The 25,764-nt window shown below is 43.0% G+C and overlaps 1 protein-coding gene across 3 annotated transcripts in view; it reads right to left on the bottom strand.

Annotated features, from left to right (window-relative positions):
* LOC144782042 (zinc finger MYM-type protein 1-like) overlaps positions 1–22,899 on the bottom strand; it is a 236,421-nt gene extending 213,522 nt beyond the window's left edge. For all 3 annotated transcript variants that reach the window (XM_078661172.1, XM_078661171.1, XM_078661174.1), the window contains exon 1: positions 21,600–22,899. The gene's annotated coding sequence lies outside the window, so the exon portion shown is untranslated. The remainder of the gene's footprint in view (positions 1–21,599) is intronic.
* Between the last annotated feature and the right edge of the window lie 2,865 nt (positions 22,900–25,764).

Here is a 25,764-nt window from a genome sequence, read left to right as displayed (position 1 = left end):
TTCCTACTTTCCAAAGAGTTTCCTCAAAGTCCACCGAGAAGGGTCCTTAAACTTAAGATTTGTAAAGCGACCTGTCCCCCGAATTGTACGAAGCTCGTGGTCATTGTAGCACATTGCATCCGTCCTCCATGGGGTCCCTTTCTACTCACCTTGGGTGATTCCTTTGGGTCCCAGAGATTCTACATGCTCTAGACACTGTCTTGACTCCAGTTGTGGTTCTTATCCCACTATATTAGTATATGGTTTGGTCTCCCCCTGATGCTCACTGTGTATTCTGCTACTTACAACTGTTTATTTGCTAAAGTATTGTGTGCTTTGTGTTGTATCCTCATGTAGAGGATACTAGGGAGTGCTATATAAATAAATTCATATTTTTATAACTACTGTGTGATTCTACTTTCATTTGATTAATGCTAAAGGTGATATTCTGGTAAAACAGGCTGCTTTACAGTCCTTCAAGATTAAGCCTGAAGGCTGCTCTCCAAAGCTACCACTAGGATAGCTTTCTAAAGGTTATCTTTGATCTCATACATCATAAGGGTTGTTTGGACAGGTGCAGGGTGTCCACTTTAATTAGTGGACAGCATATACAAGGTTACCTTCTAAAAACAGCTATATGCAAATCAGTCATGACCCTGTTGCCTCATGGGAACAGTCCAGCCCGAACTGCAAAGCCATGTCTTCCCTGGACTGCAAACAAGCATTCTGGGACCAGTTTCGGGCTAACAGCCCTTATCAGCCATATCAGCCAGGCTATCTTGATTCTAGTGGCAAAGTAAGCTAGGGACACACGTCTGGGCATACCCTGCCAACTTAGGGCAAATAACACAAACGCAAGGAGATGATGGATGGCCAGCTGAAACTTTTCAGACATTCACCCGCCGTCACAGATCTGGGTTGAATCCATCAACGTTCTTTAGCTCACTTCCCCTTCCCAGTTCAGACCCAACTATATGCAAATCATTATTGATCCTGTTGCCTCGTGGGAACAGTCCAGCCCGAACTGCAAAGCCATGTCTTCCCTGGACCGGAAACAATCTGTTGTATTCCGCTTTAGGTGTCCATATATTGGTTTTCCTGAGACAAGTCCTTATATAGGCAGAATTCACATTGCTCTTATATAGGCATACGATCCCAGTCCTTATTTAGGCATTAGCCATGCTATCCAAATACAGACATGGTCACCTACATCCATCCACCACAACATCACAACGAGTTCTTAGAAACCAGATCCTTAAGCTGTTGGGAGTTTCCCTAGCCCAGGATTATTGATTTCTCCAAGAACTCATTTATTATGCATGAACCGCTATACCCTAAGGGTTCATTCATGACATCTTCCCTTGCCCGACTTTACGTCAATGCAAACATTCCTAAGCCCCTTCCAGGTATAAATATACCTTCCCTTACCATGGGAAACGACGGCTCGACTGCACAGCTCGATACGACTCGCCACGGCAAGTAAGGAAGAGACCTCGACTTAGTCAATCAATCAATCAATAAAACTTATTGTGACTAGATATAGCCATAAGAGCACATTCAATTTACAACAAATATTGATGCGGATCCAAGGTAAGTTTGAAAGTTTCAAAATGTACATTGGCAGTTAGGGATAATAAAATAATACCATTCATTTGCAATCGTCATTATGGGATTTCATAGTTATAAAACACAGTATAAAAATATAATTTAACTATACAAATTCATAAAACTCTAAAAAGTCAAAAAATAGCCGCTCGGGTCACTCTAGCTCTAGGTGCAAACCACCAAGTCTCCCTCCTCAAACACCCCAGATTAAAAAAAATAGGAAAAAAAAAAGAAAATATTCCCAAAATTGATCATGGGGCTCAGTGTGACGGAAGAAGGGGTACTATTCATTGTTTTTAGACTGTTCCAATTTTAGCAAGTTCCTGCGGATTAACCACATAGAAAACAAGAACTTAGACACTGCGACCACGTAAACCGGATCGGTATCGGTCCTTAGAATCCTAAAAAAATCTAGATAATTCCTGATCCCCAGGTTCCTACAAAGTTGGATAATCCATTTAAGCCTGGGTTGTTTGTATGCCACACAGAAGAACATAACATGGATTAGCGATTCTTCCTCTGCGTGGCACCCAGGACACGGATGAGTGGAACCTTCCGCCCACTTATTAGTAATCGCATATAGTGGCAGGGTTCCAAATCTAAACTGAAGGAACAGCTTCTTTGCTAACATTGGTTGTATGGAATCCAGGGCCCGTTCAAATTCATAGTGGCTCTTAAAATAAAAAAACCTATACGTTAGGCTCGTTGGGTTTGCTGACTGAAATTTTTTTATCAATTTGTGCTCTTTCAGAGCATTTGCCAAAGTTTTTGGGGAAATAGCTGGACAAGATACTTCAGGATCTATCCATAGATTTTCCATGTCAATCGCCCTAAGGGAGTGCTTAACATAAGAAAGCCAAGGTATGCTACCCGCCCCTAAAGAGGTCAACACCACTTTTAATTCTTCCCTATAGTTATTCAACTCGAGGGTACTCCACAACCGCCGCCAATATAATAGCGGGCATGTTGAAATAAGATCCGCAACAGGAAGGATATTTAAGTCCATCCTTAGCGGAAGAAGCGGGATGTTTTTTGGCAGGGTCAGAATTTGTCTAAGGAAATTGTTTTCAGTTACTGTAAGGGAATTATAAGACGTATGCCCCACAATTCTGCCCCATAAAGGGAGGCTGACCTAATTTGAACCCTATATATTTCCAAGGGAACGCTTATATTTTTTAAAACACAACTTTTTTGCACTTTTAGAATTCCCCCAATTGCCTGAGTTAATTTCAAGTTAGCCTTATCCGTCTGGGGGCCCCACCCCATTTTTTCAGTCAATGTGAGACCCAGGTAATCAAAAATAGGAACCCTTTCCAATGGACCAGCGTCCATCATTGGATGCGGGCAATTGATGGATTTAGCATTAAAAACCATGGCTTTGTTTATTTTTAATATTGACCACGAGATTCCTTTATTTACAAAAGTGAGCAAATTCATTTAAAACACGCTGCATAGCCATAGCTGACTTAGAAAGCAGCAGGGTATCATCCGCAAACATCAGTGCGGGAAACCTAATATGGGCCAATTTCGGGAAGTCTATATCCTTGATGGTAAGTAGATCATCTATCAACCCATTTAGGAAGAGGGAGAAGAGGGTCGGCGCCAACACGAAGCCCTGCCTCACCCCCTTCCCAACAGGAAACGGAGCTGTCAATTGTCCGTTCCTGCCATACCTGACTCTAGCGTAGGTACCTTTGTGGAGTCGTTTAAGCTGAAAACATCGGTATGGTGGAGCCCCCATAGTCAGCAAAATGCTCCACAACTGGCTGCTGTCCACCATATCAAATGCTGATTTCAAGTCGACGAAGGTTAGGTATAAGCTCCCTCCTTCCAGAACAACATGCTTCCAGTAAATTAACTGGAGCCTGAATAGCTGGTCTATAGTGGAAGTTCTGGCCCTAAAGACTGCTTGTAAATGGGTCAAGATATCATGGTCGCTAATCCATTCCTGCAATCATTGTAAAAGTACCCTAGCATAGATTTTTTGGCTACATCGATGAGGCTAATTGGCCTATAGTTGGCGGGATCCATGGGTGAACCTTTTTTAAAAATGGGGATGATCTCAGCCCCAGCCCAAGTACAGGGGGTTTGGAGTCCCTGGAGAATTGCATTAAACAATGATTGTAAATAAGGAACCCAAACTGCCTGCTCACTTCTGTACAGGTCTCCGGGGATCCTGCCTAGTCCTGGGGCTTTTTTCATTTGGAGGTTACTTAAGGCTGACTGCAACTCAGCCACTGTACACGGTGGTATATACCATAAGGGATCTGCAGTTAAGAGGCATTCCGGCAGCTCACTTTGTTAGTTTGGTAATATAGTATAAAGACCTTTAAAATATAAGCGCCAGGCTTCCTCACAAATATTTGGTTCTATAGAGGTCTTACCCTCTGACTTCCCAGTATGAACCAAATTCCAAAAAGCCCTTGTGTTTTTTTCATCAAGGGCAGACTTGATGGCCTGCCATCTGTCTAATTCCAATTCGGATTTAGCAATAAAAATAAAAAAATGTAAATCGGCCCTTACTGCCTTGATACATAAGGGGGATACAGAAAAGGGGGTGGTGATGAACAGAGTGTCTGAATTAAGCAGACCACTCTTACCCAGTCCAAAGATCAGGGCTTGATCCATCACCGTTATTTATCTCACTGCCCCATCCCAGCTCAGAACCTGGCTATATGCAAATTAGTCTGTCCCTGGCCCAGTGCATCATGGGAACAGGGCAGACCAAACTACCAAGCCAATTCTTCACCAGAAAGGAGACAAGCTACCGGGGACCGGTTTCTGGCATTTCAGCCTCTTCGGCCCGGCTTGCTTGAATCCTGATGGAGCAGTGAGGAAGGGACTCATGTCTGAGTATACCCTGCCACACCTATAGTGGCCAAAAACGATACAGAAAAGGGGGTGGTGATGAACAGAGTGTCTGAATTAAGCAGACCACTCTTACCCAGTCCAAAGATCAGGGCTTGATCCATCACCGCTCATTGCACCATCAGGATTCAAGCAAGCCGGGCCGAAGACGGCTGAAATGCCAGAAACCGGTCCCCGGAAGCTTGTTTCCTTCCCAGTGTAAGAATTGGCTTTTGTAGTCTGGTCTGCCCTGTTCCCATGATGCACTGGGCCAGGGACAGACTAATTTGCATACAGCCAGGTTCTGAAACTGGGATGGTGCAATGAGCTAAAAAACGGTGTTGGATTTAGCCCTGATCTCTTGACTGGGTGAGAGTATTCTGCTTAATTCAGAGACTCTGTCCATCACCACCCCTTGTTGTAAATATTTTTGTCCACCCTAAGCGTGGAAGGGTATACTCAGATGTGAGTCCCTTGCTCATTGCACCATCAGGATTCAAGCAAGCCGGGCTGAAGACGGCTGAAATGCCAGAAACCGGTCCCCGGAAGCTTGTTTCCTTCCCAGTGTAAGAATTGGCTTTTGTAGTCTGGTCTGCCCTGTTCCCATGATGCACTGGGCCAGGGACAGACTAATTTGCATACAGCCAGGTTCTGAAACTGGGATGGTGCAATGAGCTAAAAAACGGTGTTGGATTTAGCCCTGATCTCTTGACTGGGTGAGAGTATTCTGCTTAATTCAGAGACTCTGTCCATCACCACCCCTTGTTGTAAATATTTTTGTCCACCCTAAGCGTGGAAGGGTATACTCAGATGTGAGTCCCTTGCTCATTGCACCATCAGGATTCAAGCAAGCCGGGCCGAAGACGGCTGAAATGCCAGAAACCGGTCCCCGGAAGCTTGTTTCCTTCCCAGAGTAAGAATTGGCTTTTGTAGTCTGGTCTGCCCTGTTCCCATGATGCAGTGGGCCAGGGACAGATTAATTTGCATACAGCCAGGTTCTGAAACTGGGATGGTGCAATGAGCTAAAAAACGGTGTTGGATTTAGCCCTGATCTCTTGACTGGGTGAGAGTATTCTGCTTAATTCAGAGACTCTGTCCATCACCACCCCTTGTTGTAAATATTTTTGTCCACCCTAAGCGTGGAAGGGTATACTCAGATGTGAGTCCCTTGCTCATTGCACCATCAGGATTCAAGCAAGCCGGGCCGAAGACGGCTGAAATGCCAGAAACCGGTCCCCGGAAGCTTGTTTCCTTCCCAGTGTAAGAATTGGCTTTTGTAGTCTGGTCTGCCCTGTTCCCATGATGCACTGGGCCATGGACAGACTAATTTGCATACAGCCAGGTTCTGAAACTGGGATGGTGCAATGAGCTAAAAAACGGTGTTGGATTTAGCCCTGATCTCTTGACTGGGTGAGAGTATTCTGCTTAATTCAGAGACTCTGTCCATCACCACCCCTTGTTGTAAATATTTTTGTCCACCCTAAGCGTGGAAGGGTAGACTCAGATGTGAGTCCCTTGCTCATTGCACCATCAGGATTCAAGCAAGCCGGGCCGAAGACGGCTGAAATGCCAGAAACCGGTCCCCGGAAGCTTGTTTCCTTCCCAGTGTAAGAATTGGCTTTTGTAGTCTGGTCTGCCCTGTTCCCATGATGCACTGGGCCAGGGACAGACTAATTTGCATACAGCCAGGTTCTGAAACTGGGATGGTGCAATGAGCTAAAAAACGGTGTTGGATTTAGCCCTGATCTCTTGACTGGGTGAGAGTATTCTGCTTAATTCAGAGACTCTGTCCATCACCACCCCTTGTTGTAAATATTTTTGTCCACCCTAAGCGTGGAAGGGTATACTTAGATGTGAGTCCCTTGCTCATTGCACCATCAGGATTCAAGCAAGCCGGGCCGAAGACGGCTGAAATGCCAGAAACCGGTCCCCGGAAGCTTGTTTCCTTCCCAGTGTAAGAATTGGCTTTTGTAGTCTGGTCTGCCCTGTTCCCATGATGCACTGGGCCAGGGACAGACTAATTTGCATACAGCCAGGTTCTGAAACTGGGATGGTGCAATGAGCTAAAAAAACGGTGTTGGATTTAGCCCTGATCTCTTGACTGGGTGAGAGTATTCTGCTTAATTCAGAGACTCTGTCCATCACCACCCCTTGTTGTAAATATTTTTGTCCACCCTAAGCGTGGAAGGGTATACTCAGATGTGAGTCCCTTGCTCATTGCACCATCAGGATTCAAGCAAGCCGGGCCGAAGACGGCTGAAATGCCAGAAACCGGTCCCCGGAAGCTTGTTTCCTTCCCAGTGTAAGAATTGGCTTTTGTAGTCTGGTCTGCCCTGTTCCCATGATGCACTGGGCCAGGGACAGACTAATTTGCATACAGCCAGGTTCTGAAACTGGGATGGTGCAATGAGCTAAAAAACGGTGTTGGATTTAGCCCTGATCTCTTGACTGGGTGAGAGTATTCTGCTTAATTCAGAGACTCTGTCCATCACCACCCCTTGTTGTAAATATTGATACATAAGGGGTCACCCCCCTTGAGGGATGATAGGAGGGTTCGCTTGGCTCGCCTACAACCCCTACTAAACCACGGGTTTGTATCCCCTCGGGGTTTGCATTTGGTTGACCGGGTACAATAGAAGAAATCCGCCAGGGTTACCACCATTTCCTGGTGGATTTTCCCCAGGTCATTCCCAAAGCTACTATCAGAAATATTCTCATAGACAATAGCTGCCTTTTCTATCAAGGGAATAATGCTGTTATACATTCTTGCCATTGTATCTGGGGATTGAGTAATTGTAGCCCAGCGAATACGCCTCCCTCCGTTTACTATTCTAAGGTCCCTTCGAGGGGGGGGGTAAAAAAGCCTTGGTCTGTATCACTTATTTGGAAATCTAACTTAATGGTCAGTGGATTATGGTCGCTTTCAGTGCGCTGAACGACCATAAAATCTACCACTTTATCCCATATTTCCATACTAATTAAAAAGTAATCAATTACTGATACCTGTCCTAATCTTTTGAAAGTTGGTAACCCAGGGCTGTCGCTCGGGAATCGCCCATTACAAGCCCTTATTGAAGAAGTTAATGTAAGTGAGGTCATTTGAAGCACTAGTGGGGTCCACCTCTTTACCTCATATGTATTAGGGAGTGGAATTGACCAGATTGCATCTTCATCCGCAGTGATGGGTTTCATAAATCCGTTAAAGGGTTCATAGTGGCAATTAAAATCCCCACCAATCAAAAAGGCCACGTCACCCATTAAGGAATTCAAGAGGGTTACCAAAGAATCCAGGGTCGGGGAAGTACCACCGCACTGAACTGGCAGAGAATAGATATTAATGAGGGCCAGTTTTTGTACATTTGTAAAGGTCAAAAGAGTAAAAATTTTATCTGGGGAATGAGTGTTAACTCTTTTTACCACACATCCAAGGTGGGTACCCACCCATGTACACACCCCCCCCCGACAGTCTGCCTCTAGGGCCCTTGACAGCTGGCTCAAAATAAGTCACAAAACCCACCCGATGGATAGGTTTAGGGGCCCAGGTCTCTTGAAAGAGGCAAACCCTGTGGGAGTCTATAAAGTCTCCCCAGTTTAGCAAATCCATTTTAGCCGTAAGGCCCGCAATGTTCCACGACAACATTGTCAGGCCTGGATGTATGACGTTACAACGCAGGCTATTACAACGCCTGCCTTTACAATGCGGTTTTTACATCGCAATCCATTACAACGCATAGCGCTTTGGGGTGCTGGATAGTGAATAGTTTAATTTACTATTCCAACTCCAGTCCCCGTGGACACTAGGGAAGGTGTTGGATAGTAAATTAACCTTATTCCCTATCCTAGAGCGCCCCCCCAGCGCAATGCGTTGTAATGGTTTGCGTTGTAATGACCGCGTTGTAATGGTAGTGCGTTGTAAAAGTTTCGTTGTAAAGGTAACATACCTCAGGCCTGCACTAGGGCCCTCTGGACCACTCCCAACTTTAACCATAGGCGCTACACTCTCCAATAAGTCAGGCTCCAGCGAACCTAGATCAACAATACAGGGGCGGGAGGGGGGTAGAACTTCAGGGGATGATATAACTTCTCCAAGTAAAATGAATCTTTCATGAATTAACACCTGTTTCCCAGCCTCTACCTCAGGGTCAACTATAGGTATTTGTCTGATTTCGCTAGACCCTATTATCTTAGTTGCTAAAGGGTCTTGTTTCTTCCCCCCTAAAAACCTTTTTTTGATTGGTACCCTCAGCCATTTTTGTGTTACTTTCAAAGATAGGGGAATAAATGGCAGTCAATCAACCTGGTCAAGTGTACTAAACCTATTATTTACCTCCCATTTCTTCTCCATAACTCTGGGTGTCATTATGAGCTACCCGTCCCCGATTAAGTCCATAGTGATATTGGTTCTGGCTACAAGTAGGGGGGGATAAAAATAACTTAAGTTCATAGGGTGAATTGTCGTTTGGACATTTGTTTGATATCCCATACATACATGATCGACCACACTTCTGTCCTTAAAGTTGATGATGATACAATCCCCTTCCACGTCTTTGGGTCTGCGTCCCACCCATCCCACTCTTCTAGCAAATAAAATTTGGGAATGGACATTTCTGGGAAGAGGTCTATTATTGTTCAACCAATGGATAGACTTATTTTTTAGTTCAATATATGATTCAACTCCATTGGGATCCAGTTTAGGAACCCCAGTCAAGACGACTACATATGGTGCGCTTTCCGGGGGTAGATCGATGTGTGGTAAATTACTCTTTGGACCATCAGCGATAGGTTTCCCAGTTGACAAGCCCCTTGATGTTCTCCGCTCTTCTCCTCCCAGCTGTTGTACATCTTCGTTTTTTTATTGCTAGCTGTGGTCAAGAGATTATCTGGGTAATCAGCGAGGGATATATGAGTTGGACTATTCTCAGGAGCAGTAGGACGATTAGATGACATTATAGTAGTTCCGGGCAAGGAGCCATCTGGGACAGTTTTTGCTTGTGTTTGGCCAAAATAAGCCTTTTTGACCTTTATGTAGTCCATACTTGCCGTGGATGCTTCTTCAATTTTTAACAACCTCTGCTCTATTAATGATAGTCTCCCCTCAAGAGGTTGCAATAACGACTGTAAAAGAGCACCCAATTTCATCAGAAATAAGTCCTCAGTTGAAGGGTGTTCAGGAAAATTATTTACCCCTGCGGAGATGGTTACTATTGGTGGGATCAGCTGCCCACTTTCTATAACGTTAGCGGCCGGGGTAAGAGATTCATTATTATTACTGAGCTTTGGAAATTTGGGCTTTCTCCCGCGCGTAACTACGCCACCTCGCTTCCTTTTGGGAATAGCCCTTTCAAGACGCCCATATAGCTGTCGGATATTCGGGCCTTCAGAACCACATACTACTGTACTACTGTATTGATTTCGGGAGTTGACGATGAGTCATCAGTCAATGCCCCCAATTGTTGCAGCTCACCAATTGGGGGTAGTTTCCCCGTTGCCTGGGCTAACTGATTTCTAATTCCACTCTCGGGCCCTTCACTAACAATCATTTGATGTATGTGCTCCAGTGCATTCGCCAATTCCCCCAACGAAGATCTTTTAGAAAAAGCTAGGTCCTGAGAGAGCCGACACTCGGTCATGATCATTTCGTGTTCCAGGACTGACGTACCCCTTATTATAAAGTTATCTAAAGTCCCAGCCACCCGTCATCGCTTTCTTAGTCCGCCCTTCACACCCAGCCATTTTTCCCAAGCGGGTTCAGTTAACACTGAGGATACTTACAGAGTAATTAAAGGTCCTTCAATGTGCCAGCTGCAAGTCGTTAGAGTGGTGGCCCGGTCCGGTCTCCTCCGGGCTACAACGGGCTTAAACGGGCCCGCCCTTCGCGGGCCCCCCGGGAGTGGTGAGGTCGCTTTATTCCCCCGCACAGGTGAGAGCAAATGCAGGGACTGCCTATGGCCTCCTGGGACTTCGAGTCCCCCGCTGTTCTGCAAATTTTCCTCCAAGACCTCCAAGACGCTGCGGCTACACGAAGTTGGAGCAGCGAGGTTGCTTTATTCCCCCGCACAGGTGAGGGCGATTGCAGAGACTGCCTCTGGGCTCCTGGCCTCCTGGGACTTCGAGTCCCCCACTGTTCTGCACATTTTCCTCCAAGACCTCCAAGTCTCTGCGGCTCCCGCGAAGCTGGAGCGGCGAGGTCGCTTTATTCCCCCGCACAGGTGAGGGCGATTGCAGGGACAGCCTCTGGCCTCCTGGCCTCCTGGGACTTCGAGTCCCCCGCTGTTCTGCAAATTTTCCTCCAAGACCTCCGACACGCTGAGGCTCCTCGACTTAGAGGAGCCCGTGTCCCGCCCTGATGCACTGACAAGACGCAGTCATCCCTGCTCACAGAGAATCCAGCTTCCAGTATTCTGACTCCCTTTGCGGGGTGTTAGAGTTCGAGAACCGGAAAGAGATTCCAACCTCTCTTATTCTCAAGGTATGGAGCTGACTAGAACCTAGAGGGACTCTCTGCATAACAAACTATAGCTTACCATACTATAGAATACAGCACCTACTTCTCACTGGGGTAGAACTAGTTAGAGAACGCATCGTATGAGCACTCACATTTTAGCCTGTTTTATTTATGTATATGAATATGTATCATAGCTGAAAGACAATGATATTGCAGTATTATTTCTTTCTACTGCTTACGCTGTACATTATATATCTCAACTTCTGTCTTATGATTGTAACAGCACATATCTCATTCATGAGAAATAAGATTGTTCAATAAATCCCTTTTATTGAGACACCCATCTACTCTTTCTGTGTAACTCTGCAGAAACTAAGCATGCAGGATTAGCTGAGTGAAACTGTTATCTATTGTTTCCACGATTCTGAGAGTGTTCTGGAAACAAAAGTTGTCATGTTTATGCGGTTGCCAGAAACTACTCCCTTCTTGTTTGACAAGGAGTTTCTAGTGGCCTCTGAGTTAGCTGGCACACAAAGTAATTAAGTTTAATATACTCGATAGGGGCATACTGACCTCAGTTCAATGCCAAAATTATAGTGTATATTACTCCAATGCGCAGAGCCTATTAGGGAAATAGGAACTACACAACTTGGCACCCAACGGTTTGGTAAGGCAGTAATTTAACGCTAGATACTGAAGTAACTCAGTCGTGCTTTTCTCAGAGACCCCTACTCACATACTCCATAAGACGTCTGGAGTGGGTAGGGCTAAGTATCCGCCAAAACTGAATAGAACAAAAATCCTATATTAGCTCTTTGGTTTGTTCAACGTTGAAGGATACAGTGTTCCAAAATATTGTGCACATTATCTTAGTTTCCTTGTAACTTGTTCTACATTTTTCAAAAAACATTGTTCAATAACGGGGATAATGCTGAGGCTGCTCCAGTCAATAGCATTACATCTCGCTGTTAATACTACCGGTTTTAATGAAACCAATGAGGATGTGATTCCTATCCATCCACATATAAGGAGAGCCATCACTCTAAAACTATAAACACGGCCTAACACCTAGAGGTGGTAGAGCAGTTTTCGTGAAAGAGGCACACAAATCATTTCAGACAGAAGTATTCTATTCATGGATAGTATTCCCAGAATCAAATTCAATAACAAAAGTGTTTCACTTCTTTAAAGAAGATGATCCACCTGAGGAATATATTCCTTTCAAGGATATTGAAATTCCACTCACATACCAGGAGCATGATCTCTGGTTTAAAGGCGCCCTAAAACATCATAAAAACATTACCAGGCTCGGTCCACTAGGTAGACCAGGAGCAACATGGCCGGTTTTAGCTGGCTACACACCTCCTCATCCAGACATCGAAGAGATGTCAGACGATGAATTACTTACTCAACTAAAAGAGTTAATAAACATTTACAGACAATTAGTCCAATATGTCATGCAGACTTTCACAGTTCAACCACCATTGACCATTCCAAATCAAACCCCTCAACAGGGTAATAATCTAAAAATTATTCCACAAACTTTATACGCAATCATGGGTAAAATGCCCACAAAACGTGAACAAATTCCATTCTGGATAGCTCAAAAAATTATTCAAATCGAAGCAGTATTTCCTAATACTAGCCCTTATGAGAAACACAGAATCCTAACAATCTGTTTACCAATGGGGATCACACCACAACTGGAAGACTGCACCACTTGGGGCACAGTCTTTGCTGCCATCTATACTAAAACACACGGTGTTCCCTTCAATTGCGGTAATACCAGATGTCCTGAAACAGATTCAAAATGAGTACGGGGCGGAGCTTGGGCTGCATTTAGGTATGAAATTACTGAAAAATTTAGACCAGGTCTCAACAATAATATTATCTAATATTAAAGGGGAGGCAGCATCAGTGGCGATCCGCCAACGCTTAAGGGAATTTGTTGTAACAGAACATCAACATGAACTACCCAGAATAATAGAAAATCTTATGCAGAATTAGGCAGTTTGGGTGGAAAACCTTTGAAGCCACAACTGTCTGAAGGTCCTGAAAAGGACTCTATTAAACAAAATCCTACATCTTCTAAAAAGAAGTGGGAAACTAATAAACAAAATTCAAAACAGAAACGTTCTGAATCCCGAAGTAGGTCTCCTCAAAAAGAGCCCTCTGAAAGGAGGTATAACCTCAGGAATAGGGATAATTTAAGAAAACCTGACAGGTATCAGGATACTGATACAGGTTCTTTTCATACTTTTCAGATTTTGTCACAGACATCCGAAAGAAGAGGACGGTCAGATCACAAAGAAGAACGCATGAAGTCCAAAGACGATCAACGCATTAAAAAAACCAAATCAAAACCTCAATTCACCAAGAAGAAGGTAGCAGGTCTGAAGATCAGACATGTCGAAAATACTGAGAACACAACTCAAGAACAGAGAATGGGCTCAGACAATGCTGTACAGTGCAGCAGAAGTAACAATAGCTCACCAGAACCTAAAGAAACTTCTGGAGACACTAGGGTTATAACTCCACAAAAGTTATATGAAATAACAATCCGGATGGAGGGAGACATACCGAAAAAAGTGAAGCCACTTTTTTGGGAGAAACTTTCAAGGGGTTATGATATACTTCTAGCAGAAAGGGATTGGCCACCCGAATTTGTGAGAGAATGCCCACATGGCGAGGACATCATTATGCCAGCTTTCTCCAACCATATTCCAATTCACCAACAATTTAATTATACCAGGAAATTGACAGTTGCCCAGGCCCCAGCATTATACACAAAACATGTAGGATGGGATGAGGACTCACCTCACCACAAAATACAGTTAAAAAATCAACCTACTGCACAAAGGCAGTACCCAATAAAGCAAGAAGCTAGAAAGAGGTCAGGGGGATCTTAGATCAACTTGAATACCACGGGGTGATTGAAACATGCACCTCCTCAATGAACAATCCTTTGTTTCCCGTATCCAAACTAGAAAATACATATCGTCTAGTTTTGGATTACAGACATTTGAACACTTGTTCCAAAACATTTGTAGTGCAAAATGCACATAGTACAGCATTAATGAATAACATTGTGCGTAAAAAAATATAAAACCACATTAGACATTTCAATTGGTTTCTTTTGTCAAAACATTTCACCTGAAAGCAGGTACTTAACAGCTTTCTCAATAATGGGAACCCAACTTCACTTCTGTCGTCTCCTACAAGGGTTCAAGAACAGCCTGGGTTTATTCTCAGCAAGAGTAACAGAGTTACCACAAATTTATGATGATGAGGCATTGTCATGTGCGGTCTCCTGAACTCGGACATCCTACACGCGCTCTGGAGTTGCCCTCACCTTGTACTGGTCGGCGGTCACTGACACATTGACGGCGGCCACGGGCGATACCCTCCCCAAGACGTGGGAAGCATGCCTGCTGGGACTCTACAAAAGAACCAAGCAGACCAAACTACAGGCACGTTTCTGGGACCTGGGGCTCATTACGGCTAAGCGACTCATCACGAAACGGGGAAAAATGACACCCCCCCGCGCCCTGCAGACTGGCGTCGCTCATTTGACAACTGGGCTTGCGCAGAGAGCGTGTCTCTACACAGGGAGGAGATGGCGGGCCTCCGTATGTACCCGATTGCCCAAGACTGGGACGCTACCCTGACCGCATACCATCGGACATGCACCCAGGCTGGTATAACGTAACCGCCTCGACACGGAGCAGTGGGGGAACAGTCGTCCGCCGCCCCGGCGTGACGCTCCCCCCCCTCCCCCTCCCCCCCCTCCCCCGGCCACTAAGGTACTACCCGACTAGGTCTACTTGCTATCAACCCCTCCACTCCCCTCCCCTCCCGCCATACGGCCACAGCAACCCTATATCCACAGCCGTCCCCACCCCCACACAGTCCAGATAGGGTGTACCATGCGCCGCTAGGGTCACTGATACACTACTGTACACGCTAATACTAGTCCAACTGTTGTTGAAGTCCTCCCTCCTTTCTTTTTTCCTTTTCTTTTTTATTTCCTTTTTTCATTATTTCCCTGTTGTATCTCTTGGTTGACAGTGAGTTCGTTTCTGCTGTACTCACAGTGATGTTCATTTTCCCCTCCCTGTTTACCCTTTACACAATGTTTATTGCACACTGCCACGATCAGGAGACTGTAGCCCAGCGATCCATATGGCACTATGGGATGTGACTGCTGTCTTTGACCTCATCCGTGCCAACCAGGGAACACGGCCTAGAACAATCGCTTTTGGCTTTTATGACCACCTTGGTCCTTTTGCAGTGACACATGCTACAGGCACTGCAACCCGAGACTTTTCCTGGCACTGATAATTGCGAACTAATGCATCTCCCCTGGCTACTGTTTATTTTCACTTATGTATGACCGACATGTCGAAACAAGTTACTGGCTGGGTAAAGTTTGTAGTTTTTATGACATTGTATGATCATTTGGTTTGTTACTTGTGAAACTAAATAAAATCTGGGACCATTGGTCTTTAAAAAAAAAAAAATGAGGCATTGTCATATGTGGATGACATCTATCTGACAGACGATGACCTGGATAGACACTTGAACAGAGTGAGTACCATTATAATGGGCTTCGCCTCTGATAGCTAGACATTAAACTTTAAAAATTACCCACCTCAATGTCCTTTGTCTTGGTTATGAGCTGTCAAGTGAAGGCAAAAGCCTGGCAGCTAACTTTTTAGAAAGGTGTGCACTGCTCCAACCTCCAAAAATGCTGAAAATTGTACAGTTGATTCTAGGTTTCCTAAATTTTGGAAGAACTTACATTCTAAATTACGCAGAAAGGATTAAACCTCTCTACGAATTAATCAAACCTGATTTTTGAATCAAAAATTGGACACAAGAACACACAGAAATATTTCGTTCACTCCAAGCTAACATGTTAGCAACAAATCACTTACACTACATACACGCAATTTAGTAATCCGAATAATTTCTGGTGAATGCGGATTCACTTATTTAACTTTTAATGAAGGTGAAAAAGTACCAATTGCATACAAATCACATTTGTATACACAAACAGAAATGCGCTTCACTTCAACAGAAAAAATTCTGACAGTAGTTCAAACCGCTGTAGCAAAAGAAAAAGATCTAGCACAGGGGAAATGCATTATTGTCGTGACTCCAGTACCAGCCTTAGAGGCAGTTACAAAAGCAAGCATTCCAAATGCAAAAGCTTTACATCCTTGATGGATACAATGGGTTAATTCTCTTGCTGCAACAGATGTTGAATATGTTTATGATCCTGATTTAGAAACACAAGCATTCCTGCAATATGAACATGAATGTCCTCAGCCCGCAAAAATTCTGACTCTTGATCAGTACAAATTCATAATTTATACTGACGGATCAGCACAACCCGCTATAGGGAGTAAGCAAGCTTACAGTGCAGTGAGCGCAATCATTAAAGTTCGCATGCGCGATGGTATCTTCCGACCTATGGTCACTAAAACTCGATCTCTAGGAGATTGTACAGCTCAGCGAGCTGAACTACCAGCATTCAAATTGGCACATGAAAATACGGATCACGAATTCCCCACACTTATCACACTTATAGTGTGTGATTCCTTTTACTGTGTTCAGTCATAGAATGAATATTTACAGAATTGGCTTCAAAACGGATTCAAAGATACAAAAGGTGGCACAATAAAGCATAAAACGCTTTGGGAACAAGTAGTTCAATCGCGAAACGGACCTAAAATACTCATGTGATACACACGCTGAGTCATCAACGTGATGGTGTTCATGTTGCAGGCAATTAATTGCCTGATGAAGCCACAAAGAGGGCTGTGCAAACGGCTTCCGTAGCTGCGATCACTCATTCAAAAACGAGATCAGACAGGGAGATATTATTGGCTGTCAATGCTTTAAGCAAAGGCAGTGGTGCAGCGTTACCGAAAAAGTTTCCACTCAAGTAGTCTTATATAATTGATGCGAACAACGTTTCCTTTGCTCGAATCCCTGGAGTGGGGAATAGGGTAATTCCAAACAAGGAACGTAGATTAGGACTGATCCTAGCTGCGCATGAAGGGATAGCCTCTGCCCATGCAGGTGTTTCTGCAACTGTATCTTTATTAAAACAGAGATATTTGTGGCCTGGCATTAGGAAACAGACCAAAAACTATGTTTTGGAATGCAAAATATGCAAACAGATGAAAGTCTCCACAGTGAAACGTCCTGCGCAGACGCCCCTGTTAATTTCAGATAAACCATTGGCTTGTGTTTACCTGGATTACTGCGGTCCCTTGCAAAGGGATGGTAACTATAAATATATCATGGTCGCAGTGGATTCGTGCTCAAGGTTCCTATGGATGTGGCCTCAGCGCTCGGCTGACGCTCGAACTGTTATAAAAGATTTGCGAATCTTTATCGGCACATACGCAATTGGCACACTACATTCTGACCAAGGTCCTGCATTTAGCTCTCGGGCTTACAAAGAGGCCATGGACAGTTTGGGCGTAGCATTGCGGTACTCCTCTTCATTCCGACCTGAGAGTAATTTCATTGTGGAAAGGTAAATTGGGACATAAATCAGTCTATAACAGCTAGAGTATTAGGTTCGGGTGATGGGTGGGTCAAACATCTTTAAGGGGTTCAACGCTCGTTAAATAATTTGCCAAGAAGTTCTCTACGGGGGTCTCTCCATATGAGGTCCTATTTGGGACAAGAATGTGGGTTCCTGATCTCAAATGTATAGGCACAGTGGTGGAAAATTAACCTTTTGATATCACAGATCGTTTGGCTGTTTTACAGGTTCTAAATGAACTAAGATCGAAACAAAGCAACGTGTTCCTGAAGCCAACCACGACTGGGGAAAAAACAGCCGTCCCAGCAAGGTCTGTCTGGATCCCAAAAGTTGGGGATCTAGTCAGAGAGAAAATTGGTGACAAGAAGGAATTTGTGCCTTCTTACAGACAACCAGTACCTGTCCTAGCCATCCACGGAACAAGAACAGTACTTCTGCCGTCCCTTGCTGGAAGAAAGGAGAAAAGATTTGTATCAATCGACCTCATCAAACCACACTATGTGGCCAATACTAAATAGTAGGCCTAGTAGCAAACGCACTCCTCTTGCTACTATCCAAGAGGTTCAGACTGAAAAACTCATCACCATCAAGAATTCAGCAGTATCAGATGAAGGACTAAGCAACCATACTATGGAACTCATCCCTCATGACACCCAAATAACAGTTTGTCAAGACACACCTGTCTACACCAATGTAACACGCGATCAACTGGTTCCAGCGATTTCAATTAATCCTGATGCAATTTCAACAATTGACCGAACTGCTTCTGGCTACTTCATTAACTTTGATACGTTTTCTGAGGATCCAAGTGAGCCTGAAACAACACCAGCCCAAAAAACTTTCTAAGAACACGTACAAGACTTTTTTCATCACCTGAAAGAGACTAATCTGGTTTCACCATGGATTGAACTATGGATTCTTTCTGGGATATTTTTCTTTCTGCTTTGGCTAGCTTTAGTAATGACTCTTACAGGACTTGTGAATGGTAGATATATTCATTTGGACACTGAAAGTAAAAATGTGAACTTACTTTTAAAACCACAGAAATCATCCCATCGTGAAGCAAGTGACTTGTCAGCAGTGAACATCACAGCCGTTCCTATACAGGATGGTATAGTTTGGGTTCAAAACCGATTATGATATATGCGGGCCGTCGGAAGAAGATTCCACACTTATTTAAATTTTCCTTAAGTGACTATATTACCTCTAATACCTATTCAGATGATTGGGACATTGAGACTGTTAATAACATGATGTCTGATCTAGAAAGATCTGCTGCATTTTCTAAGAATGAAAACTTAGACGGTTCATCAGCCTACGAACAGCTTTATTGTTATAACCATTATGGTCATCATTTCTTGCATACATCTGCAACACATAGAAGTGTATTTATGTTTAACCAATGGGAACATTGTCCTACACCATCAAGTGGTAGTTGCAAATAAGTTTCCATATTTTTCAGGAATCAATACATCCAATCAAGAAAACTTTTACTATAAGAATGTAATTAAAACAGGACAGAAAAGTATGTTAACTAATACAAAACAGTAGGGGGTTCTGGGACTCGATCAGATGCCACACGGCCAAGATCACACACCGGGAGATACATAATATCATAGTGGATTGTATTTTGGGTTTAAGGAAAAAAGCGGCCAAATACAAAGTACAATATAGGTTTGTAAATCTGGAGCTTCTTTTGGCAGTAAGGGCCAGCACTATGCGATGGAAATCAAAAACATCACCTACTGCATATGCATGGCACAGCAAATTACTACGATAGGGTGGGGCAGAGAGTGCCATAATAAGGCAGGAAACTCCAATATCACTAGAATGGGATGCCATGATGGAAACCTGTCAATCTTGGACATATATTTTTATAACGCCGCTGACAGCACACAATAGGACACACAGGGCTGAGATTCTAACCCGAACGGTCTAGTGTATCAGCTAAGCACATTGTAGGAGGTATGGTGTTGTGACGCAGCAGGGCTAGAACCTATGACCTGACATTACAAAGGCATCTAGGACTGGTGGGAGGGGGAGGGAGTACATATTGATACGGGATGGTTCGTCACTTTTTAATGTGAGACAATGATATGGATTATACACAGAAATGTGATAATGATACAAGTTACAGCAAAGGAACAGAATATGTAACAGACTGCAACAATAGTAGGCACGATCGATCTGCAACCACTGATATGTCAACTGTACTGTAATGTATTGAATGCTTACTTAGGAGAGGGCAAGTTCTGCCTGCCTCATCAATAATTACATAATTTTCATGTGCATAAGATCTAAGACGTCCCGCTGATTTGTAGAAAACATGAAAACGTAATAAAAATTTGTTTTAATAAAAACTAATACAAAAAAGGTTTATTCTGCAGCCGTTATGCCCAACTGTCTAGACAAGGGTTCAACTTCTGGAAAGACACAATCGACACAAAAATTGTCTGGTGTTCTAAAGATTGGCATGTACAGGGGATAGAAGCTTTGTTTAGAGCCTGTATCATCCTACAGCAAATAATGTTTTTGAATGACACTGTCCAACAAACGTCTTACCTTGGATTAGCCATGATCAAAGACATGAATACACCTTCTGTACTAACACCTGCAAGTAATAGCGCTACACAGGGAGCCGTAACAGTAGACACAATTTTACAAAACAACAGATCAGATCCTGAATGGGAAAATGGTTGCCCTGGCCCACAGACACAAACACCTGTCAAGAAATATTCCTGAATAGAATACAGGGCTTTACTATCAATAGGCCAGACCCACGTTATGTTCAATGACAGCATTCAGGGGTAGTAACAACAGACAGTGTTGGAAAATTATGCCTTGATTGGCCACAAAAATCTACACTCGAGGATGTGAAACAACACTTATGTTTACTTAAAGAAGGCGCAGACCTTAAGGATTTCTTGCAAGGACCAAGAAAACCGCATCAAAAACATTTCATATATGTCGGCATCTATGCTGATCATAATGAAATATGGAAGGTAACACAAGAAGACGCCGCAGAAAGAATACGAGAAATTGATCGTAATAATTTAGAGAAATCGCTCGCTGTGGTCGACAATGCGTTAACAACTCTGTCATCCAGGATATATTCACTGGGCAACATTGTATCCTCTGCTATCACATACTGGAACAAGATTTAGCCATGTTACAACAAGGCCAATCTCAAATACGTTCTATTATGTTATTAGGCTGGATGCTACAAAACGTGCGTGCAGGCTATGTGCCTTGACGTTCCATCAACACATCGTCTCTGTTTACATAATACAATCTCACTCATAAACAGATCAAACTGCTACAAAGGGGAGCAAAGTATACAGTGCTGAGCATTGAAAAACGGGAAAAATTGCCATTTACGGTAGCAGAAAAACGAGCTACAGAATGGATCATTCATGGCAAAATAACTCTGCCTGTTACAACTTTCCATTTTCAGTATTGCCTCACACAAATGCAAGCAGACAAATATGAAAGGTTGGGTAAAGAATACATTAAGACATCCTGGGTTTTACTTTGCACACACAAATGTTGGAGTGGGGGTCGTGAAGTGTTTCTTAGCGGTACACACTGTAGTGTAGTTCCTATATCCCTTATAGGTTCTGCGCATTGGAATAACATACACGATAGGCTTGGCATAGGACTGAGGTCTGTATGCCCCTATTATGTATATTAAACTTAATTACTGTGTACCAGCTAGCTCAGAGGCCACTAGAAACTTCTTGAAGACAAGAAGGGAATAGCTTCTGGCAACCACATAACATAAAACCCACATCCCTCAGGATCATGGAAACAATATACTACTTTTCATTCAGTCACTCATCTCAGAGAAGTACATAGAAGAAACAGTCGGGTGTGTTTACAATAACATTTATTGCACAGTTGTTCTTCTAGTACTGGTTATATGTGCTGCGACAACTGTTGGACAGTAGCAGAGAATTATGGCCAGCAGTGCAGTTAAATAAAAAGGCTTTGTATAGTTCTACCATTTTGCAATAGTAATGAACAAATACATGAAATACAGAATGCATTTAGATGAAGCCTATACCCCTATGATGCCTAACTAGATGTACCTAAGTGTACCTAGCATGTGTGTAGGTCTTAGAGAGCCAAGAATCCCCCTAGGAGTTAGTCTAACCCCTTTACCTTAGTGGGACTTCATCCTGATCTTGAGCTGGACACCCACAGATGGGTGATGGACCTCTGGCAGCTGGAGTTGTGGCATGACGCAGGTTGCAGCGCCTCGGGCAGAGTGTCGGCCTGGAAGTCTCTGTCTCCTCTGGTTTGCTTGGGCAAAGGGAGGTATACTTATACAGGATAGGTGTCTTGGATTGACGTAATGTTGGTCAGAGGAAAATCTGTTCTTGGTCTGTTTCCAAGAATTTGTTGTGACGTAGGTTAGTCACTGTTGGACATGGAGATTACGTATTTAGGATGGACCGTCTTCTGTGCACAGAGCACACAGTGATCAGATAAGGGGACAGCCTCTCTGTTGCTCGTTATTGTGAAATGAGGGCTAATCTAGGTCAAAGGGCCTGCCTGTCTCTGAAAGGGCCTGCTTGTCTCTGTGACACAAAGGATTTGTGCTTCTGAGACAGTACCTATGTTAAGGCCTCAATTTCATTCATAACACCCACTCCAATCTATGGACAAGAGTTAATAACCCATTAAAAGCAAACTACGTGACTAAAATAGGCATTTGCATATAATTGGCAGGTAGTTGCATGAGAGTTTTATGAGCAGAAAAAAATAGCAGCTGTTAAAATATGTAAAATTACTATAGACTCTGTGGAGACAGGAAAAATCTATAGTGTCATTAAAAAAGATATATATACTCTTTAGAGTAAGTAGTTACTTATAAAAGTTTCTGTTTATAAAATTGAAAACTCTTTCATGCTTTTTTCAGAAGACCATGCTTTCTTTAAAAAAGTCAATTTAGAGGGAAAGCTCCAAGCACTTAGTGAAAGTTGAAACAATAACAGAAAAAATGTGTTTCAGGACATGTTTTGAAGAACTAGAGATAAAAAGTGCTGGTAGTCACAACATTTCTCGTAGCCATTTGCTGCAGTGAAGAGACCTTTTTAATACCTCGCGTAGTCGTTGTGGAAGCACAGAAAGACAGTGCTGCCAGTTGCTTGTTCTGAGGCAGCCGGTGCTGAAGATTGTACCTGTGTGCCTGGATTTACTCGTACCTCACCTTCAGCCATATTCGCCGATGAGGTCTCAATCCATAAGTTGGTGTTGCTAAATGAAGCACAAGGCACCCACTGGATTTGCAAGGAATGCTTTGGTTTGATGGGAATACGCTTGAGACACAGCCAAGCATGGGACTTCAGCAGACCCTGCATGGTGGTAATTGCCACTGGCGTTTTCCTTTGGAAGTGTCAGACAGATGCACATTCTCTATGCAAAAACAGGTAAGTTGCAGTCTTGTCAGACTGGTCTTTTAAATTAGAAACCATGAGAGGCATAGTTCCAGTTCGAGGTATTCCCAAGGTGTATCACACTGCTTGTATGTGAAAGGCCGAATTTACCAAAAAGGAAAAAGGGGCAGTCTGTATTTAAGAGTGCCATTTTGCAAAAAAGAAAAAAATATTTCTTTAGCTGATGTAACGTGAAAAATTAAAAGATGCTGCACAAGCATGGTTTTCAAATTGCCTTTAAGCACTGAATTTTATAAAGGAAACTTTCGGATGTTATCTGCACATAATGTAGGTCTGGCCTATGTATACTGAGTCCCTTGGTGACGTTCAGGAATCATTTCTGTGACATGTATTTGTGTCAAAAGGCCAAACCACCCATGCTTTCCTAACTGGGTCTGTCCTGTTGTGTTGTAAATAGCATCAAATGTTGCACCTGCTGATGTATGTATGGTGGTGTTTGGCACGTTCCTACTGGTGTTTAAACAACCACATTTCTAGATGCATTTCAATTCTGTAGGAGTTGATAACCTTAATGAAGGTAACAGGTATAAAGCATTGCAATATGAATAAATCTCTAACATTTCATGATCTGAAAATATAGCAATTATTCTTAAAACAGACAGCATATTAAACCCTGTATCAGTAACCCAATTTTCAGAAACATTTACTGAATGTAATTACATTACTGAATGCATGATAAAAATAAATGAAAATTAATGAAAGTTCAAAATACATTAATCAGAATTAAAAACTGGATGATTAAGTACATCATTTAGAATATAAAGGTTTGTTCAGGTCGAATACATTTATACGTCTCTTTTGCATTTGAATTGAAAATGGACGTGGCTTCAGTTTTATGTAGTTCCTGTGTTGTAGAAAGTGTCCACTAAGAGTCATACTAAAAGCTAGCTCTAAGCAAAGCCAGAACAGAAAAAGATGAACCCAGAAATACCCCATAGTTCTATTCATGGAGAAGCCAGGTCTGTATCTTTTGGAAAGGAAAAGGTTCAAAAGTTCGTACTTGTATGTTTGTTGTTTGTTTTTGGGCTGGCTGTCGCTTCCTATTCACGTGGAGCCATGGAAAAAGTATCACAGTTAATGAAATAGCCAGTAGCTGTAAGTTCAATTGTTGAGATTGCATCGTATTTAGTTGAAGTTATCTTTGCTGTTTTTGTTGAAAACCTTGAAATGTTGAAATTAATAGTTGATGTCTTTGCTGGAAAAACGTTCAGATGTTGAAGTTATTATTTGATGTTTTTGTTGAAAAACTTTGAAGCTTTTATTATTTGATGCTTTTGTTGAAAAACTTTGAAGCTTTTATTATTTGATGCTTTTGTTGAAAAACTTTGAAGCTTTTATTATTTGATGTTTTTGTTGAAAAAACGTTGAAGCTTTTATCAATTGATGCTTCTGTTGAAAAACATTGAAGCCTTTTTTATTTGATGTTTTTGTTGAGAAAACGTAGAAGCTTTTATTAATAGGTGCTTTTGTTGAAAAAACGTTGGTGTACACATTTGTTTTTGGCCAAATTGCAACTTGAGTGTAGTCTTGATTTTTATTTTTAATTTGAAAGGTTGGTTCAAGGAGAACTGGTTCCATTGCATTGTTGCATAGTCCCCCACTCCATGGATTTGATTGCTCAAACCTGATGAGCCTTTCAGTTTGAATTTCTGGAATAGTAGTGAGAGGGGCGTCTACTATTGTGGAATTCACGAGGCCTACTGCTCAGTATTGGCCACAGAGGTTTTGGTTGATTTTTTCATTTGAAATGAATCTGGTGTTTTTATCACGGCAGGATGCAGCAAAAGTTCAGTTCTTGTTCCTTTCACTTTAAGGAGTGGCACATGTATTTCTGTATGAGGGCCCAAATTCCTTTGTGTCCACGATCTTTTTCTCTCTCTGCCCAGATCCATGACTTTTGGATTCAGACAGGACTTGCCGTGATTACCTCGACTTCCCAGTGGCGGCCTGTTTCACTTTGACAGAATCTTTGTTTGTTTCTTTGTAGCCTTTAGTTCCTGTAAAACAGCCAAACGATCATAGATACAGAATGGTTTTCATCCGCCACTGTGCCTTCACATGTATGATCAGGTTCCCATATTTGTAAATGAGGTGACACCTCCTAGAGAGCTTCTTGGCTGAGTGTGTATTTCCCCCTGAATCCATATAAGTGTTTGACCCCATTAATACCCCGCCTAATACACTAGCTGTTAACGATTGCTCTATGCCCCAGTCCTTCTTCTCCTCTACCTTAATTCCCTCAGGATGGCGTTGGGGAGGAGTACCGCAATACTGCGTCCATCCCTTCCATGGCCTCCCAGTAGGCTCGAGAGCCAAGTGTGGGGCCACAGTCAGGGTGTAACGTTGATTGCGTATCTCCTGTTGTGGACTCGCAAATCTTTCTATAACAGTTTTGAGCGTCAGCCAAGTATTGAGGCCATACTTATAGGAAACTTGAGCAAGGACCCACTGCCACTAAGATATATTTTTAAGCCACCTCAAAATGTGAGGGGCCGCAGTGGTCCTTTACATGACACGATCAAGTGGACAGTCTGAGGCTGTCTAGCAATGGGACCTGCGCGGGTCTTGTGATGGTGTAGCCTGGCATTTGTTTAGTGATGTTGCAGTTCAAGACAAAGCCAATAGTCTGTCTTCTGATCCCAGGCCACCAATAGCACTGTTGCAATGAAGAAATAGTAGCTATTACCCCTGAATGCGTGGAGCCCAAGCCCTTGTGTGCTTTAAATGATTAATTCCTGCCTACTATCCATATTTTGAAAATACTCTATCCCCCACTCCAGGAATCTGAGCCTATGGAATGTTGTTTGCATTTAACTTGTAGGAGTATTTGAGTGGAAATTTTAGGCACTGCTGTGCTGCTTTTGCGT

Source organism: Lissotriton helveticus, chromosome 9 (genome assembly GCF_964261635.1).
Source record: "Lissotriton helveticus chromosome 9, aLisHel1.1, whole genome shotgun sequence".
In the NCBI taxonomy this organism is placed as follows: domain Eukaryota; kingdom Metazoa; phylum Chordata; class Amphibia; order Caudata; family Salamandridae; genus Lissotriton; species Lissotriton helveticus.
The sequence above is the reverse complement of the archived record's forward strand: the minus strand, read 5'-3'. Positions and strand labels throughout refer to the sequence as shown.